At 51.6% G+C, this 17,059-nt stretch overlaps 1 protein-coding gene and 1 long non-coding RNA gene across 4 annotated transcripts in view; both read right to left on the minus strand.

The window, feature by feature from the left end:
- TMCO4 (transmembrane and coiled-coil domains 4) overlaps window positions 1-7,493 on the minus strand; it is a 72,168-nt gene extending 64,675 nt beyond the window's left edge. For both annotated transcript variants that reach the window (XM_058676125.1, XM_058676132.1), the window contains exon 1: window positions 7,470-7,493. The gene's annotated coding sequence lies outside the window, so the exon portion shown is untranslated. The remainder of the gene's footprint in view (window positions 1-7,469) is intronic.
- A 9-nt stretch (window positions 7,494-7,502) lies between these two features.
- On the minus strand, window positions 7,503-16,811 carry LOC131482394 (uncharacterized). Of its 2 annotated transcripts, none has more exons than XR_009246953.1 (3): window positions 16,541-16,811; window positions 10,895-11,075; window positions 7,503-7,604 (listed from the first exon to the last, which is right to left on the minus strand). It is a non-coding gene; the product is annotated as an uncharacterized LOC131482394 (long non-coding RNA). The 2 variants fall into 2 exon arrangements; XR_009246952.1 differs by lacking the exon at window positions 16,541-16,811 and adding an exon at window positions 12,531-12,706.
- Between the last annotated feature and the right edge of the window lie 248 nt (window positions 16,812-17,059).

The following is a 17,059-nucleotide window of genomic DNA, read 5'->3' on the forward strand; positions in this document are numbered from 1 at the left end:
GTCCTAGTTTTCATGCCCTCCCGCGGGAGTAGTAACCCAAGAGGGAGGAGCCCACTATTTCCCTCCCAGGTCTCTTTCAATCCCGGTTTATGCACTCTTCGGGTGGTTCTGTGGTTTGACTTGACAGAATTAGTCCCCAGTGCCAGCTTCTGCCATCTGATGCTGCGGCTAAGCCCAAACAACACCCACCCACTCTAATTAATGCTTGCACCAGTAGGAATAATCAGCCCAGCCTGGCTTTTCCCTGATCTAGTCCACATGAGGCACACAGGTGTTGTAGCCCTGCTTAGTCTGGTCTGTCCCCATCCCAGCCCACGCTCTCCAGTGGGACTAGCTGTCCGGCGAGGGGACCACCCCGTTAGTCCCCTTGCCGGCTCTGCCCCTCCCTTCCTGGTTCTCACGTGTGCTGGTTGGGTGCTGCAGTCACATCCAATACAGACCTCACTGTGCACTGGTTTTGTCGCGACCAAACCTGGCTTGACCCACACTCTGTTCTGGTGTTCAGATTTGCCAGTGGATGACATGAACTGATTCAGCCTGGTCTGCCCCTGACCCATGCCAAATGTATGCCAGTGGGAAACTTTCCATGGCCTATTCTGGGCTGTTTCCTATCATGCTTCTAGCGTTTACCCGCAGGGACTGTGTCCTGCCAGAGGAGTTGCCCAGGCTCCTCCATCAGAACCCCTCCCAATGCCAGATTTTGCGTATACCAGGGGGTCCATGAGCCAGCCCTACTCAGTTCACCTCCTGTCCTAGCAGGAACAGTGGCTTTTCTTGGCTGGCCTTCAACCCAATCTGGTTCTTGCTGTTGGATGTTTCAGCCCAGCCATGGCTCATCCATACCCACATACGGCTCACATATGGCTCAGTAGGGGTTGAGACCTAGCCTAGTCCGTCCCACATCTACCCTGGTCCTCCAGGACACCAGACGGTGTTGGGGTCTAGCCTGGCCTGGTGCATCCAGTCCCAGCCCACACTAGTGCCAAGGGAGACTATGACTGTTTCCTGGTTAGAACGCAGCCCCCATTCCAGCCCACACATTCCTTGGTGGGAACCTCAACCCTATTAGGGTGTCCCCTTAGCTCCCCAACCAGGCCTGTTCCCAGCCATAGATCACATGCATGCCAGTGGTTGTTCTGACTCAGCTTGGCTCAGTCCCTCACTTGTCCTGGCCTCTGCCTTATACATTGTGGCTTAGCGTCCTTGACTCACGTAGACCAGTAGGTGCAAGAGCCTAGCTTGGCATGACCTGTGCTCTATCCTGGCTTCTAGTTTCGCTGGTAGGCTAAGGTTTGCTCAGTCCTGCCCGGTACATTCTGTTCCATTACCAATTTACACATTAGCCAACTGTTGGAGCTACTTTGCCCAGCTTGTCCAACTCCCAGGTCTGGACCACATGTTCACCAACGGGAGCTATGACTTGCCAGGGGAGTTTCCCAAGTTCCTCCACTTGATCCACTCCCAGACCCAGTTCTCAAACATGCCATTGGGTTTTAGGCCAGTGCCCGGTGCAGTCTGGCCTTCCATTTGGCTGTGTATGAGCTGGTGAATGTTGCAGCCCAGCCCACCCCACACCCTATTGAGGATGCACATTCGTGCTGCTGCCTTGACCAGTCCAGACTGCTGTGGGTTCCTTTTCCTGTGATTGATGGCAGGCTCCTTGGTCACACCTAGCTTAGTCCATCACCACCCAAACTCTTCAGCTAACCAGTGGGGCTAGAATTTCCACAGGGTGTGGCCCACACATCCTGCACAGAATCTACCCCAGGATATGGTTCTCGAGTGCTAGTTAATGTTATGGCCCTGCCTAATGTGACCAGTCTCCTGCTCCATCATCATGTCAGATAATAGGATATCCTGGTGGACAAGCCCTGAGCCTTAGCTTTTGCATGAACTGGTGTTCAGTGCTCAGCATTGTTAGGTGATTACAAGTTCTTCAAAGGAAGAGTTACTGTCATTGGGAATCTTTAGGATTGACTCATATCCCAAAAGCACAGTGGAGCTACCTAAGCAGCGATTCAAAGAACCAAAACCCCAGAGCCCTCTGGCCGGGCGGCCAGCAGGCAGAGCCTGGCGCCAAATAGCACACTGGCCCGCCCAGGGACAGCTCACCACATGCACATGGTGGCTGGAGTCGGGATCTGAGCAAGACACCCCATCCTGAGGCCCACCCAGATTCCTATCATAGTTTTCTAGTCTAATAACCACACTGCATACTGTACTTGGCCCATACATTTATTCCCATCCAACTTTTTGCCTTGGGTTAAGCCCTTGTCAGCAACGCCACCATCCCACATCGGAGCATGGATTCAAGGACTGCCAGCCAACATGTCCCTGGGGAAGGCAGCAGCAGATGGCCCAAGCGCCTGGACCCTCACCACCCACATGGCCCAGGCCTAGCCAGTGGGCCATCTGAGGAGTAAACTAGTAGATGGAAGACCTCTCTCTCTCTCTCTGTAACTCTGACTTTTCAAGTAAAAGTACATAAATCTTCAGAAAAAAAGTTTCTTTTGTTCTGAAAACATGACTTATATAGAGAAGCAATTTAAAGTTCACCTAAAACTGATATGAGGGTGCTTCAAAAAATCCTTGGAAAATGAAATGATTGATAGCCTGCAGAAACCAAAAGATAGACCCACATCTCTCACCATACACTAAGATCAAATCTAAATGGATAACAGATCTAAACCTACATCCAGAAACCTTCAAACTTTTGGAAGAAAATGTTGGAAATACTCTGCAAGATCTAGGGGTAGGTCCCGACTTCCTAAAAAGGACACCAAAGGCAATAGCAATCAAGACCAGAATAAACAAATGGGACCTCATCAAACTAAGAATCTTCTGTACAGCAAGGGAAACAATCAACAAAGTAAAAAAGCAACCCACAGAATGGGAGAAGATCTTCGCGCACTACATAGGTGATAGAGGGCTAATCTCCAGAATATACAAAGAGCTACAAAACAACCAAAATGTCAAAACAAACAAGCCACTCAAGAAATGGGCACGGGAAATGGGCAAACACTTCACAAAAGAACAAACCCAAATGGCAAATAAACATATGAAAAAATGCTCAAGTTCCCTGGCAATAAGGGAAATCCAAATTAAAACATCAATGAGGTACCACCTAACGCCAGTAAGACTGGCACACATGAATAAAAGCACCAACAACACTTGCTGGCGAGGTTGCGGGGATAAGGGAACCCTACTCCACTGCTGGTGGGGCTGCAGGCTGGTACAGCCTCTATGGAAATCAGTATGGAGAACATTAAAACAACTCAAAATCAACATACCGTATGATCCAGCAATAGCACTCTAGGAATATATCCAGAACACTTGTTTTATGAGAAACCAACAGGCACTCCTATGTTCATAGCAGTACAATCAGTAATTGCAAAAACATGGAAGCAGCCAAAATGCCCACCAGCAGAGGATTGGATAAGAAAGCTATGGTTCGGGCCTGGCGGCGTGGCCTAGCGGCTAAAGTCCTCGCTTTGGATGCCCCGGGATCCCATATGGGCGCCGGTTCTAATCCCAGCAGCTCCACTTCCCATCCAGCTCCCTGCTTGTGGCCTGGGAGGGCAGTTGAGGACGGCCCAATGCATTGGGACACTGCACCCGCGTGGGAGACCTGGAAGAGGTTCCAGGTTCCCAACTTCGGATCGGCGCACATTGGCCCGTTGCGGCTCACTTGGGGCATGAATCATCGGACGGAAGATCTTCCTCTCTGTCTCTCCTCCTCTGTGTATATCTGGCTGTAATAAAATGAATAAATCTTTACAAAAAAAAAAAAAAAAGAAAGCTATGGTTCATCTACTCCATGGAATACTACTCAGCTATTAAAAAAAACAAAATGCAGTTCTTTGTGGCCAAATGGGCCAAACTGGAAACCATAATGCTAAGGGAAATGAGCCAATCCCAAAAGGTTAAATACCACATGTTTGCCTTAATTTAAGATGATATGATGTTATGTATAACATGTTATGTTATGTATGTTATATGTTGTGTATAAACTAAAATTGAAATGCCAATGAGGTGGTCACAGAAGGTGGTTAAGAACTCGCATTTACTTTTAACATATTGGTTACTCATTACTATGTCAATTAATTCCATAATGATGTAAATTCTTGCTAATGGTATGTTGGAGTTTTTAATTGATCGGGATGATACTCTGCTGGCTCTGTCTTCAGACCAGAGAGGGTATACCTAAGAAGCCGTTGAACTTGACTGGACAATAAGATGCTGGACTCTATGTTTGGTATATGCTTGCAATGAGGGGATCTCAACTGAACTTGAACTGTGGTTATGCAACAAGGTGGAGGAATCCACCATGGTGGGAGGGTTTGGGGAGGGGTGGGGAGAATAAAAGTACCTATGAAACTGTGTCACATAATACAGTGTAATTAATGAATTAAAAATAATAAATAAATTTAAAAAACAGAAAAAAAAGTAAAAAAAAAAAAAGAAAAAGAAAAAGAAAAGAAAATGAAATGGAAAGGTAAGTTTATTTTGGAAAAAAAGTTGAAATCCAAGTAGTTTTTATGTAACATGCAGAAAGATGGCAAAGATTTTAAATCAGTTCCTTTTTTTGCACCATAATAAGCTTATCTTCAGTTTCCATGAACTTTTTGAAATCCCCTTGTAATTCATTAACTCTCCAAATAACCCAGAGGCAGTAAAGAACAACAAAGCACCTGACAGTTTGCAAAGCACTTTCTAGCCCAGTAAATTCTCATCCCTTCCTAGAAAGGGTTAAGCCACTGAGAACAGGCAAGGTGAGGCCAACTGGAAGACATGAGAACCAAAGCTGTGATGGGATAGCTCTCTCCCCACTATCCCATCACATACGTCTTCCTCCCCTGCTCTGCAGAGGGAACTCAAGGGCCAGAGGACACGCTAAGTCCTCATCCACAGCTGCTCCAGGAACCCAGGCTGAGATGGGCGGTGGATTTCCCAGCCCAGAGGCTCTGCCCAAACTCTGGTGGGGGAGCAGCTGCAGTTCACAGGTGAAGAACCTGGATGTTTTCTGCCTTTTGTGATTCTGCCTTAATGGCTTGGCTGGGGGCTGTGTGAACTCCAGGCCTGACAGTCTACGTGACACCTGGCAGGTCACATAGGCAGACCACTCCTCAGGAAGGAGGTACCTAGTGTTAGATAAGATTCACCGCCCTATAGCTCATCGATTTGTACTTTTTGAAAGTTGCTTGTTTCAAACCCACCAATAGAAGCCTGCTAAATCATGACTGTATAATTAATAGCCTAAAATGTATAAAAACTGGAGAGCTAGGGCTCTCTCTCTCTCTCTGGCTGGCGCGCTCTCTTTTTGCCTTCCCTGTGGATCCTGCTGTGGCTGCCCCTCATTAGTCTGAATAAACCACTTTTATGCCTTAGCACCAACTTCAGACTTGATGATTACCTGGGGATTTCAAAATCCAGCACAAACAGGCCCTGCAGTTCCCCGTGCTGCCTCCCCTGCATCAGCCACGCGCAGGCTCTCGGGGGTCCCCAGGGCTGTTCCAGCTTGAGATACGCTAGTTGCTCTGGTCACAGGTGGGAGCTGGCCTGCTTCAACCACAGGGCAGGGTGTGTGTGCTTGGCTCCTATAAAGCTCAGCTCAAGCCGCTATCACACATTTGTCCCACTCAACAAACTCTCAGGGCTTGGCCTGACCCCTATACTGCAGGCTCTGCAGCCTCTCGCTCACAAGTCCCTAGTGCGTCACTTGCCAGCACTGAGACCTCCAATGGATCAGAACACATCCCGGCCCCTCATGACAGCCCACGACGTCCTGGGCCATCCAGCGTGCCTGCCTCTGATCTGTCTCCATGGCCACGCATAGCACCATCCTGGCTGTTTTTCTGCTCTCAAATATGCACCCTGGTGGCCATGCCCAGTCTGCCAGCCTTCGCACCTGCCAACCCCCATGCCTGGAACATCTCTCTCCTAATCTTCACATCCTTCCAGCCTCAACCCAAGGGTCACCTCCTCCACGAGTGCTTGGCCGACTATCCAGGCTAAAGTACCTCTGCGACCCCCTCAGCCCCTCTTTCTATTTTAGAATAGTTGGTCTAACTGAGATAAAATGCCTTGCTTATTGGCTTCCCCTGAGTGCTCAGGTAAACCAGTATGTTTCTGGGGGGCAGGCCCTGGTGTTCCATCACTGCCGTCCCCCTGGCTTGTTGTGCAGCCCCACTGCTGTGTGGAGAGACACTGTGCTGGTTGGATGGAGCAGAGTGTATGAGGTGGGCTGCCCTGGTGCCCTGCTCTGAGCCTGGGGCTCATCAGAGGACACAACTGACACAGTGGGTAAAGTTACCACTGATAATGCTAGCATCTCATACAGGCAAAAGTTGTGTCCTGTTGCAATTGTGATCCAGCCAGAGGTCTGGCTTCGGACTCCATTTCCCAAACAGCCTGCCACACACAGAGGTCAACACACGATCTGTGGGGAGGACACGTTACGCAGGCTGGGGAAGGTCAGGGGACAGCCCTGCGGGCACACAGGAAAGAGTTCTGCAGTGGAGGAAACTCTGGCTTGGGGACAGGAGCATCAAGGACACACACAGATCTTCCATGCACCCACAGGTGTATTCCCCAAATGCCTGTAACAGCTGGCGCTTGGCAAGGCTGAGCTCTCAATCCGGATCTCCTGGGTGGAGGCAGGGACCGAACTATGTGAGCCACTTGTACTGCCCCGAAGCTGTGCATCAGCAGGGAGCTGGAACCACAGGCGGGCCCGTCTGATCCAGGCTATAGGCATCTTAACCGAGTCTTAATTGCTAGGCCAATGTCTACCCCCCGATTGATTTTTAGTATTTCCTCATTTATTTTGAAAAGTGCAGTGACAAAGAGGGAGATTTTACGCTCGCTGGCTTATTCCCCAAAAGCCTGCAACAGCCTAAGGTGAGACGGGTGGAAGCCAAGAACCCGGACCTGCAGCTGGGCCTCCCCGTGGCGGCAGGGACCCACGTGCTTGGCCATCATGTGCTTTAGGCACATGAGCAGGAAGCTGGAAGCCAAGGTGCTGGCACGGGAACTGGCACTCCTACACGGGCGGCTTGACTGGCTGTACAACAGCACCTGCCACCTGCCCCTCCCCCATGCTCCCAGACATATTTTTAAAGGCGACAGCCATGCTGGGAGCTGAGTGAAGCCACGTGGGATCTTCCTGTATTAGTTTCACAACTTCCTATACGTCTATATCATTTAAAAAAATACAGTTTTTTTTTTTAAAAACACAACATGTTAAGATGTCTCTATAGAATGTTAACAATTCACTGCCTCTACAAATTCACTAGCTACCATTCTGACAAAATGCCAGGCACCGTGCTACTTGCTGGGGACCTAGCTGTCACTCAGACTGACAGGCAGTAACTGCCCCCCCCACAACCCTCCACCAGGCGTCCAGACTCTGGGGAGAGGGGCAGGCTGCCAAGAAGGCTTAAGAAAAAGAAAGCTTAAGCAACACTTACTTGATCTTAAGAAACAATTATGGGGCTCTCCGTGATCAGGAGACCAGCTTCCAGATGGTTCTTCAAAGAAATTTGTAAATTGCTCTTAGGAAACAAACTGGAAAAACCAGCCAGTGGATCCATAAGGTGTGGAACCTGGAAGACAAAGGGACAAAGGGAGCCAGTCAGGCTGGGGCGTGGGCCTCCGGGACACCAGCCTAACTCTGGACAGCCTCCCTCCGGTGGCCCCATTCTGCCAGTTCTCCTGCTGGGATGGGGTGGGGCGCGTTCTCCACAGGGCAGCAGGCAGTTACACGGACTTCTGAGGCCTTACCACATGGCAGGTACAGCCCCGCACTACACACAGATAGTCTCATTTCCCCTTCTCTCCCATCTCCTTGTCCCCTGAGTTGTGGTGACTGTGGTGGCTCCTGGGTTTGCCTGGACAACAAAGGGTAGCCATGCTCTGTCACCCACTTCTGTATTCTGGCAAGCACCTGTCACAATGTAATGGATGCTCAGAAAATGTTGCCTCGTGCACAAAGGAATGAACTGGTGTTGAGGCTTATGTAAAAGCTCATTCTCTCTGGCTACTTCTCTGTTCATATTCAAGTGGTGTCCTGGTGGGGGAATAGAGGCAGAGAAAGGGCCTCTACTGCTTTCCCAGGCCACAAGCAGGGAGCTCCATCCAGCTTCTTGCTTGTGGTCTGGGAGAGCAGTGGTAGACAGACCAAAGCCTTGGGACCCTGCACCTGCGTGGGGGAGACCTGGAAGAAGCTCCTGGCTCCTGGCTTCAGATTGGTTCCGCTCTGGCCATTGCGGCCACTTGGGTAGTAAATTAGTGGATGGAAGATCTCCCTTTCTGTCTCTCCTCCTCTCTGTGTATCTGAATTTCCAATAAAATTTTTTAAAAATTAAAAAAAAAAAAAGGTCCGTGGATGAAGCTGGTGTTCTGGTGTGATGCTGGCACCACACATGAGCACTGGTCTGCGTTCTAGCTGTTCCACTTGTGATGCAGATCCCAGCTAATGAGCTTGGGAAGCAGTGAGGAAGAGGGCCCAAGTGTCCAGTCTCCCGCATGCGAAGAACATTGATGGAGTTCCTGGCTCCTGGTTTTAGCCTGGCCCAGCCCTGCCTAGGGCAGCAATTTGGGGAGTGAACCAGCAGACTAAGTTTCTCTCTCTCTAACTCTGCCTTAAAGTAAACACGTCTTCCCACTTCCTCTCCCGTTTTGTCCTGGAAAACCATAGACAAAAGCCAAACAGACTCAGACTGTGCGGTGCCACATGTCAGGCCAGTGACCAAACATGCGCAGCAGCAAGAGGCACTGGGGTTTTCCTACTTTTGGCATTTCCTATCACAAGTTATTGATATTTCTATTATGTGAAAAAAACACCTTAAATTAAAACTGCTTCTCCCTGTTGATTCTAAGGGAAATAAGCCCACCTGAGACCACCATCCACTAAACAATGGACTCAGAGATATAAAGGAAGCAGAAAGTGCAGTGTTTACTAATACCCATCTCTAGCAGTGACCAGCAGGTGGGAGCAGCCCCCCCCCCCCCCGTTATTCAGCTCCTTTTATGTCTGTTACGCAGAGCTCCCTTCCCCTGGGGTCACAATATACACTGGACAAACAAAAGGAGGGGTGCTGCGTGTTGCCGGACAGGTAGGATGGGGGACAGGGAGGTTGCATGTGGGGCTTGAGGAAAACAAAAATGTTTCTCCAGTAAGGAATGTAAGAGCCCTAGAAGCCACCTTAAGAGCAGCTGGGTATTTTGCACTAAGGAGTCCTGTCCACACCCCAGTTGCCTTGCAGAAGATCCCAGCCTTCTCCAGGAAAGCCCCACCTTGGGGAACTGCTTCTGCCTAGTTTCAGGTGGGGCTCCCAGTCAGATAACACCGGGTAGTAAAACCTTAGGAGGAACTTTATCTGATCCACACTCAGTAAATTCTTTGCCTGAAAGAGGCAGGGAGGCAGGGAGAACTGGCAGGAAGAAATTCTTAGAAATCCCAGTGTAAATATAAACTAGGCACTCTCTCAGATTCTGCTCAGAGAAGTGCTCATCTGTGCCGATATGCATCCTGCCCCATTAAACCTTGCTACCTCGCTTGTCATCCCTCGTGTCTCGTGTCTGGATTCTTCTTTGCCTGAAGACAAGAACCTATTCCACTCCGCTCCACTAAGTGAGATCATCAGTTCATCTGCTTCGGGTTTTTCCATGTGCTCCCTTTAGCAGCTGGGGGACAGGCTCTGGCAACACGGCTATACTTAGGCCAAGCTAAGTTCTTAAGAAAATACATCAATGGGCCTGGTGCACTGGCCTAGCGGCTAAAGTCCTTGCCTTGATCACATCGGGATTCCATATGGGCACCGGTTCTAATCCCAGCGGCCCTGCTTCCCATCCAGTTCCCTGCTTGTGGCCTGAGAAAGCAGTTGAGGATGGCCCAAAGCCTTGGGACCCTGGATCTGCATGAGAGACCCGGACAAAGCTCCTGGCTCCTGGCTTTGGATGGGCTCAGTTCTGGCTGCAGAGTGTTTTATCTGTCAGTCTGGTCCATGGGACCCAGCGAAGCCAGCTGGGCTGAGGTGACAGTGAAGTCCCATTCATTTGACTGATGTTTTAAATGTTTTCTGTTCATTTATTTGACATAGCGAGCAAGAGAGAGAAATCTCCTCTCCACTGGATCACTCCCCAAATGCCTGCAATAGCCAGGGCAGGGCCAGGTCAAAGCCAGTGGCCTGGAACTCAATCCAGGTCTTCTATGTGGGTGGCAGAGACCCAACTACTTAAATCGCTACCTGCCAGTTCACAAGATGCACATTCTAGAAGCTGGAATTGGGAGCAGGTAGTTGGACCCAGGCACTCCAATATGGGATGCAAGTGTCCCCACAAGTAGCCTGACCACTAGGTCATTCCCATCCCTAACAGGTACTTCTGGTAACACAATGGACAAGGGCTGGGGGTGACAGAGGCAACTTTAGGCTCTTCACGACAGAGGGAGGGAGGAGCCCAGAGTTCAACTCCACAGTTCAATGGGCTGGCCCCCAAACTGTTCCAATGAGCCACTGTGGCGGCAACTATGGGTTGGGGCATATGCCACCTGAGCTGTGTACAGTGGATTCCAAGGGTCTCAGCCTGATTTGGGCTCAGGGTCCAGTGCAAAGCTGCTGTGGGATTTGAAGGTGTGTCTGAGAAGCCGGACTGGAAGGGAAGGTGTTAGGTTCCTGCAGTGAGAAGACGCTGTTGGGCAGGACCAGCCATGTTCTGACCCTGCGTCCATCTCTTGTGCACAGGGTCCCTTAACAGAGGGAGGAGCTCCCAGTGTCTGCCTAGGGCTATGAAGACAACAAGAACCCCGAGAGAGGCCTTGACCTGTCAGGGAAACAACACACACAGTGAGGACTACCAGGCCCGATCCATGCCCAGAGGGTGGTACACGCACCTGGGATGCACAGGGATTGTTCTGGAATGGGCCAGCATCCTGTTGCTCCACGATCAGACTTCTGTCTAGCCAGGAACATCATCCATTGGTGCAGGCCTGGTTATCAGTTGTGCGGACAGAAACTGTTCCTCTAATATCGGAGCGCAGTTACGCAGGCACCATCCGGGGAGTGGATGAAGAGCTGTGGACAAAGGTCAGACACACGGCAGTGGGATTACTTCCAGGGAAGATGAAAAACCTCAATGTCAGCACTGAGGAGGCAATTAAGGACATCCGGATTATCCTGGAATGTCCTCTAGAATGTCCTTGAACCTGCATGACCTGGGCCTGTGGAAGGTCCCCTACAGGAACGAACTTCTGTGTCTTTCTTCACACCCTAGCCAGCCATGTCAGTCCCAACCACCACAGAATAGTCAGTGAAGGTCCCGGTGCAGTGTGCTATGAGTTTGCTTGTATGTGTGTGGGAGGGCAGGCCAGGCCCTTTTACGGTCACGGATGATTTAAAAATTTTTTATTATTTAAGGAATATGCAGAGAAGGGAGAGAAGAGACAAAAAAGAAAGAAAAGTTGAGAGGTGAGGAGAGGAGAGAGGAGATCTGCCATTTTCTGGTTTACTTCTCAAATGCCTGTAGCAGCTGGGGCTGAGCCAGGAGCCAGGAATTCAATCCAGTTCGCCCATGTAGGTGAACCCTACATGGACCCCAAGACTTGAGCCATCACCTGCCACCCGTAGGGTACATGATACCAGCAAGCTGGAAGCAGGACTGAAGCCAGAGCCAGCACTTGAACTCAGGCACTCCTCCCATGCAGTCTGTGAGAACCCCAAGGGCCATTCTAACTGCAGTGCCACATACCTGCCCCGGCAGTTCAAGTTTTAAGTGACTCTGCAGTGTGATTAAATAAGTATCAACAGAAAGATGGCTGCCGTGTCAGGGGAAGGGCGAAGCCTTACACCCTGGAGCTAAGGAGAGAGGAGCATCCTTCACACACAGTCCGGGCCCATCCTCAGGCCTGAGACTCTGAAGGCTGTGGCTGATCACATGTGTGTGCGCATGTGTGTGAGTCTGTCAGGAGCCATGCACTATAGCCACACTGAAGCCATTTTGAATATAGACCTATGGGACAGTGGAAAACCCCCGGTTGGCTAGATGCTTGGGAAAGAAGTTATGAAACTAATCACATGCTTAGCTTCAATTGTTCCTAGCAACTGTTTCAGAATGTGATTGATGCTGTACTTACCAACATCTTGTTACTGATTACCTATGCTATTGACGATATGTTGGTTACTATTGTTGATATGGTGGCTGCTCAAGAACAATCGGTCTTGAGACCATGGCTTGCATCCCAGCTTCTCTTTCCCTGAGCCTTAGTTACTGAAGAATATAAAAACCCTCAGTTGAAATCAATAAACTGACAGCTTGATCAGACCTACTGTCTTGCTGTCCATTCTTTGTGTCTCTTGTCCCTTCATTCTCTCCTAGGTGGCTGCGACCCCGTTGACTGTCCTGCTGGACAGGACATGAGTCCCCTCCAGTAAGGCACTCTGGAGAGGCTCCAAGGAAGGAGAATTCCATGAGGGCCTGTGTAGTTCCCATTCCCCAACACACACACACACACACCATTTTAGGAGAGAAACCAGTTCGTCCTGCACCTCTATCTGGAAGTCTAATGGGAAGCTAAAGGTGAATGAGGCGTCTCAGGTGGTCTCCATTACAACAGTTCCAGCGCAGGAGAACTTAGAAGGTTTTGGACAATCATGTCACAGGTCAGAAAAACAAAAAAAGGGAGATTGGAAGGAAAGCTCCCATCCTGCTCTCTGGAGCAGCCCAGGAGAACGGGTGTGATGGTCAGCCTCGGGGCCCACACCAGGCTCTGTGCGGTCACCGCTGCTCCACGCTCCCGGTGGGTCACAGCAGAAGTTTGCCCTGGTCTCCTGGTCTCCTCCTCACCCTTCACCATTCACCAGGCAGCATGCAGAGCATATCAGGTCAAATGCAGTCAGACCAAACAGTTCCTTTTTGCTCACACTCAAGGTCCTGACAAGGGCGATGGGGCGTGCACTCTGACTTCCACGGCCCCTCTGCCTTCCTCTTCACCCCCTCCCTCCTCCTCCGTCATGCCACTCTGATCGCACTAGCACGCTCCAGCCACAGGGCCTTTGCATTGGCTAATCCCTCTGACATGAATGTTCTTGCCCCAGGTGACACATGGGCAAACAGCCTTCCTCCTGCTCTTCTTGGCACAGACCACAAACTCAAGGAGATCTCTGCCCTAGGCCTCCCTGGCCCTGTCTCCCTGAGGCTTTGTTTTACCCACAGCACCCAGGATGGCCTTCCCCATGATAATTACCTCCTATGGTCCACCTGTACAAATAGCAGGTCCCAACAGCATCTAGGATAATTTCAAAATATCCACTTGTGAGAATGAGAGAATATTTTGAGAGGCAAACTTGCCTGGAAAGGAAGATGGGAAGAGAGAGAGAGAAAAGTACACAATGGTACCCTGATCCACTGATTTTCACCCTGCTGGGCACGACCCGGCAGGCGAGAGGAGACACAGGGCGCATTCGCAATGTGAATGAACGTGAACAATCCCGCAACACTGCTTCCGTGTCCACCCCAGGGGACCCAAGGCAGGTTTGACCTTCGGACACCTGTACTCACAGCAGCCCCGCTGCCAGCGATGTGTGAATGGATAAACAGTGTGGTGTGTGACAACAAAGGAACACCACTCAGCCTTAACAAAGCAAAGCAACTGCGATACATACTCCGCATAATGAGAGAAGGCAGTCACAGAAAGATACACATCATATGAGATGTGCAGGCTCCCAGACTCCCAGAGAGGAAGGATGGGGAGGACCAGCATGGGGCTAGGGGTGGGCAATGGGGAAGTGCAGCTGAATGAGCTGGGATTTCAGATCCACAAATTGAGCTGAACTGTGTGCCTAGGAAGGGTTAAGATGGTACAGTTTATGAATGTGCACCTTTTATCACAATGCCCAACATTTTAAACACTTAGCTCATGCCAGTCAACGCCAGGTAATCATCAGACGCCCATCCTTGTGTTTCCTCTCTATGGTCCTCTTCCAAGGCAGGCGCTATTATTTGCATCTTACAGGGAGTAACAGGAGGCTCTGGGCAACTAAGACCAAGGCCACTGTCCGAGGAATCAGGTGTTGAAAGCTGTGCCTGGGTCTCAGCCACCGTGTTGCTCCTGTGTTTCTCTGGTGGAGCCCACACCCTGGAGGGGTCCACCAGGTCAGCAAGTTTCACAGGCCAATCCATCCCCAGGCTACCCCAAGCACCTCTGGGGTAGGCCCAGCTGCCATTCCTATTTTCTCCTCCAAAGACAGCTCACGGCCTCAGGCCCGTGCTGCCATTTCTGCCTTGTCCTTAGCCCACAATACTCTTTCGGCCCCATGTTCCAGCTGGATAATAAGATCTGCTGGGACTTCTTGGGGACCCACTCTCACGACCCCATTTCACCCTCACAACAGCCTTCATGAAAAAGTCAGGACCCCTGTACCCATTTCATAGGTCAGAAAACCGATGCTCACAGAAGCACATGAATGACAAGTGGCAACCCTGCCCCCCCCCAACCCCCTCAGGCCTGCATGATATCACACAGCAAGAGCCTCTTCTTTTCACTAAGGGGCTTTGAGGTCTGCCTCATGCTTTCCTGATCTATACACCTATGGTGGGATATGTGGTTACATGGCTGGCTTGGCCTCCCCATGCTTATGTGCTGGGGACAGCCAGGAGGGTCCAGGCAAGAGTGGATGAAGCCCGGAGCGCCAGTGCTGCCCCTTGGGGCTCTGCTATTCATTCAGGACTCCGTCAGCAGGCCTCTGCTCCCATCCGTGTGCCACCTGACCACGCGTGACAGGTTGACCTCATTAGAGAGAGCCCCACCAGGAGAGTGGCTTTTATGACGTTTTTTGATGTGTCCCAGAGCAGCACGTGGCAGAAGAGTGCTCAGTCCCTGGGTGCCGAATGAATGCAGGAATGAATGAATGGATGAATGGGCACCTCTCTAGCTGGGGAAGGGCCTTGGCATGCTGCTCTGAAGGATGGCACAGCTTTAGACAAAGCAAGGTACTCACTGCAGGCAGATTGCACAGCTGAGCAACTATCAGGCAAACTCCCGCAGGGTCCAGGGGGCCAAGGATAGAGCTGGCTATGGGCAGAAGCAAAGTGATGAGTGTATGACTCCACTCCGAGTTTAACCCCGGAGGTGCAGAGTGGAGACGTGTGACATGGGGAATCTGGAATGCAAGTCTCAGGGGAGATAAGACCTGAGGAATGAGGAGGACTCTACTTGGGGAAGGAGGGAGCAGGAGTGGTCCAGTAAGGCGTGTGGCAAGGCCTGAGGAGGGGAGTTGCCTGGAACAGGGGGTCAGAGCTGTGGGTGGGCACAGGTGCAAGACCTTCCACTCTGCCCTGAAGGTTTTGGCTGTTTACCCAGAGAAAATGAGAAGTTATAAGCAGGGCTTCAGAAACTGGTTCAGTTGGATGAGTCCAGCTGTGGCCAAGTGGAAGGGGAACTGGACACTCCCACCTCCAACCCCCTTCTACAGCTGTAACACACTCAAGGAAGCAGGCCTCCTGCCTGCAGCTGCCATCTACAATAGCTGTGTGTGTCCACCAAGCACACTGGCCAACAGAGAACATTTCTTGGGTCCCATATCTCCAGCCTTTGTGGCCTGGAATGGAGGAGAGGGAGTGGGGAAGGATTTCAGGTTTAGGGAATTTTCTCCAACGGTGGTGGGAGCCTCATGCTGAGCTAGGGCAACACAGTTAACTGTGTCTATCCAGCCACTCCCAGGGCCTGAGGCCAGCCACAGCACAGGGCCCCCTGTGGCTGCCACCACCCTGCGACAGCTTGGTACACAGGCATCAAATGGGGAAATCGAGGCACGGGGCAGGGACATCACTCACCCAGGCCCACAAAGCTGGGGTCTACCCGTGTAGGCTGCTGCAACTGAGGCTGAAATGCAGACTGGGCCATGGGCATTCTGGGCAGGGGGCCCTGGCCTCGGTGCCTGGAATTCGGCCACTCCAACCTCGCCCTCTCAGGTCCCTCCACAGTGAGCAGGCTGGCTATCCACTATCCACAGTGGCTTGAAAGAAACCCTACTTGCTAATGCCTGTGGTGGATGGGCTCTTCCCGCCACACGCTCCCCACTGACTCTGGGCTAGGCTTTGTTACATGCGAAGCACTCTACCAGCCCTATCCATGCTCCGAGGAACCAGGGTCCCAGTTGGAACTGGAGGCCAGAGAGGTGGAGGGGCACTGTCAAGGTCACCCAGCCAGGAAGGGGGAGGACTTGCAGCCCACTCCCCAGGCTCCAAGGCTAGCTTGGGGCTGCTCCTACCCACCCCTGTGCAGGCTGGCTGAGGCCTCCGGGATGAGGCTCTTGGGTTGTGGCAATCTTCAAGCTCCCCCAACCCCAAAGGTTGGGTCTCCAGCCCTCTTCACTTACGTCCCCCAGGGAAACAACTTAAGGATCTCCGCTGTCTGTCTAGGGCTCCTTCTTCAGATAGAAGGATGTACTCATTCATTTCCCTTAGAAATTCAGTACTTAAACAGGGGTATACAGTAGGTGCCCAATAACTGCAGGGGCCCTCCCAAACTGAAAGGGGTTACCTATTTTGGGCTGTGTTTTCAGGCAGTGCAGTCCACCCAGCACCATTCCTCACTCCCTCCCTGGGTGACCAGCACCAGGCAGGGCAGGACACCACCAAGCCAGCTCCGGGCTTGGAAGTGGGTCACGCTTGGGCGTTACTCAGCCACATTCTGTTCCTCTTTTCCTTCCTGCCATCGTGCCTGGGGAGACCACGGCTTCTCCTCGGGGCTCTTTCCCAGCCGTAAGATCCAGTCAGACACAGTGGTTCCCCGTCCTCCGCCTTGCTGTAACCACGGCACCAGGGAAGGCACCCGCCCCCGCGTGAGTGTCCTGAGGTTGCACGCGTGTCCTCGGCAGTGACCCCTCTCCTCCCCTTGCTCCGTCAGCCGCTCTCACTCATCAAACCGGCGTCCCGGAGCGCCCGGCACTATAGGAACGTGACCTCTGTCAGCACTTCCGGCTCTGAACCCTGAACCCCCAGGCTGCCCTGACCCAGGGCGCACCACTTCCTGGTGGGGGACGGGGGGGCCTCCGAGGGG

The sequence above is a fragment of the Ochotona princeps genome, chromosome 2, assembly GCF_030435755.1.
Source record: "Ochotona princeps isolate mOchPri1 chromosome 2, mOchPri1.hap1, whole genome shotgun sequence".
Lineage (NCBI taxonomy): Eukaryota > Metazoa > Chordata > Mammalia > Lagomorpha > Ochotonidae > Ochotona > Ochotona princeps.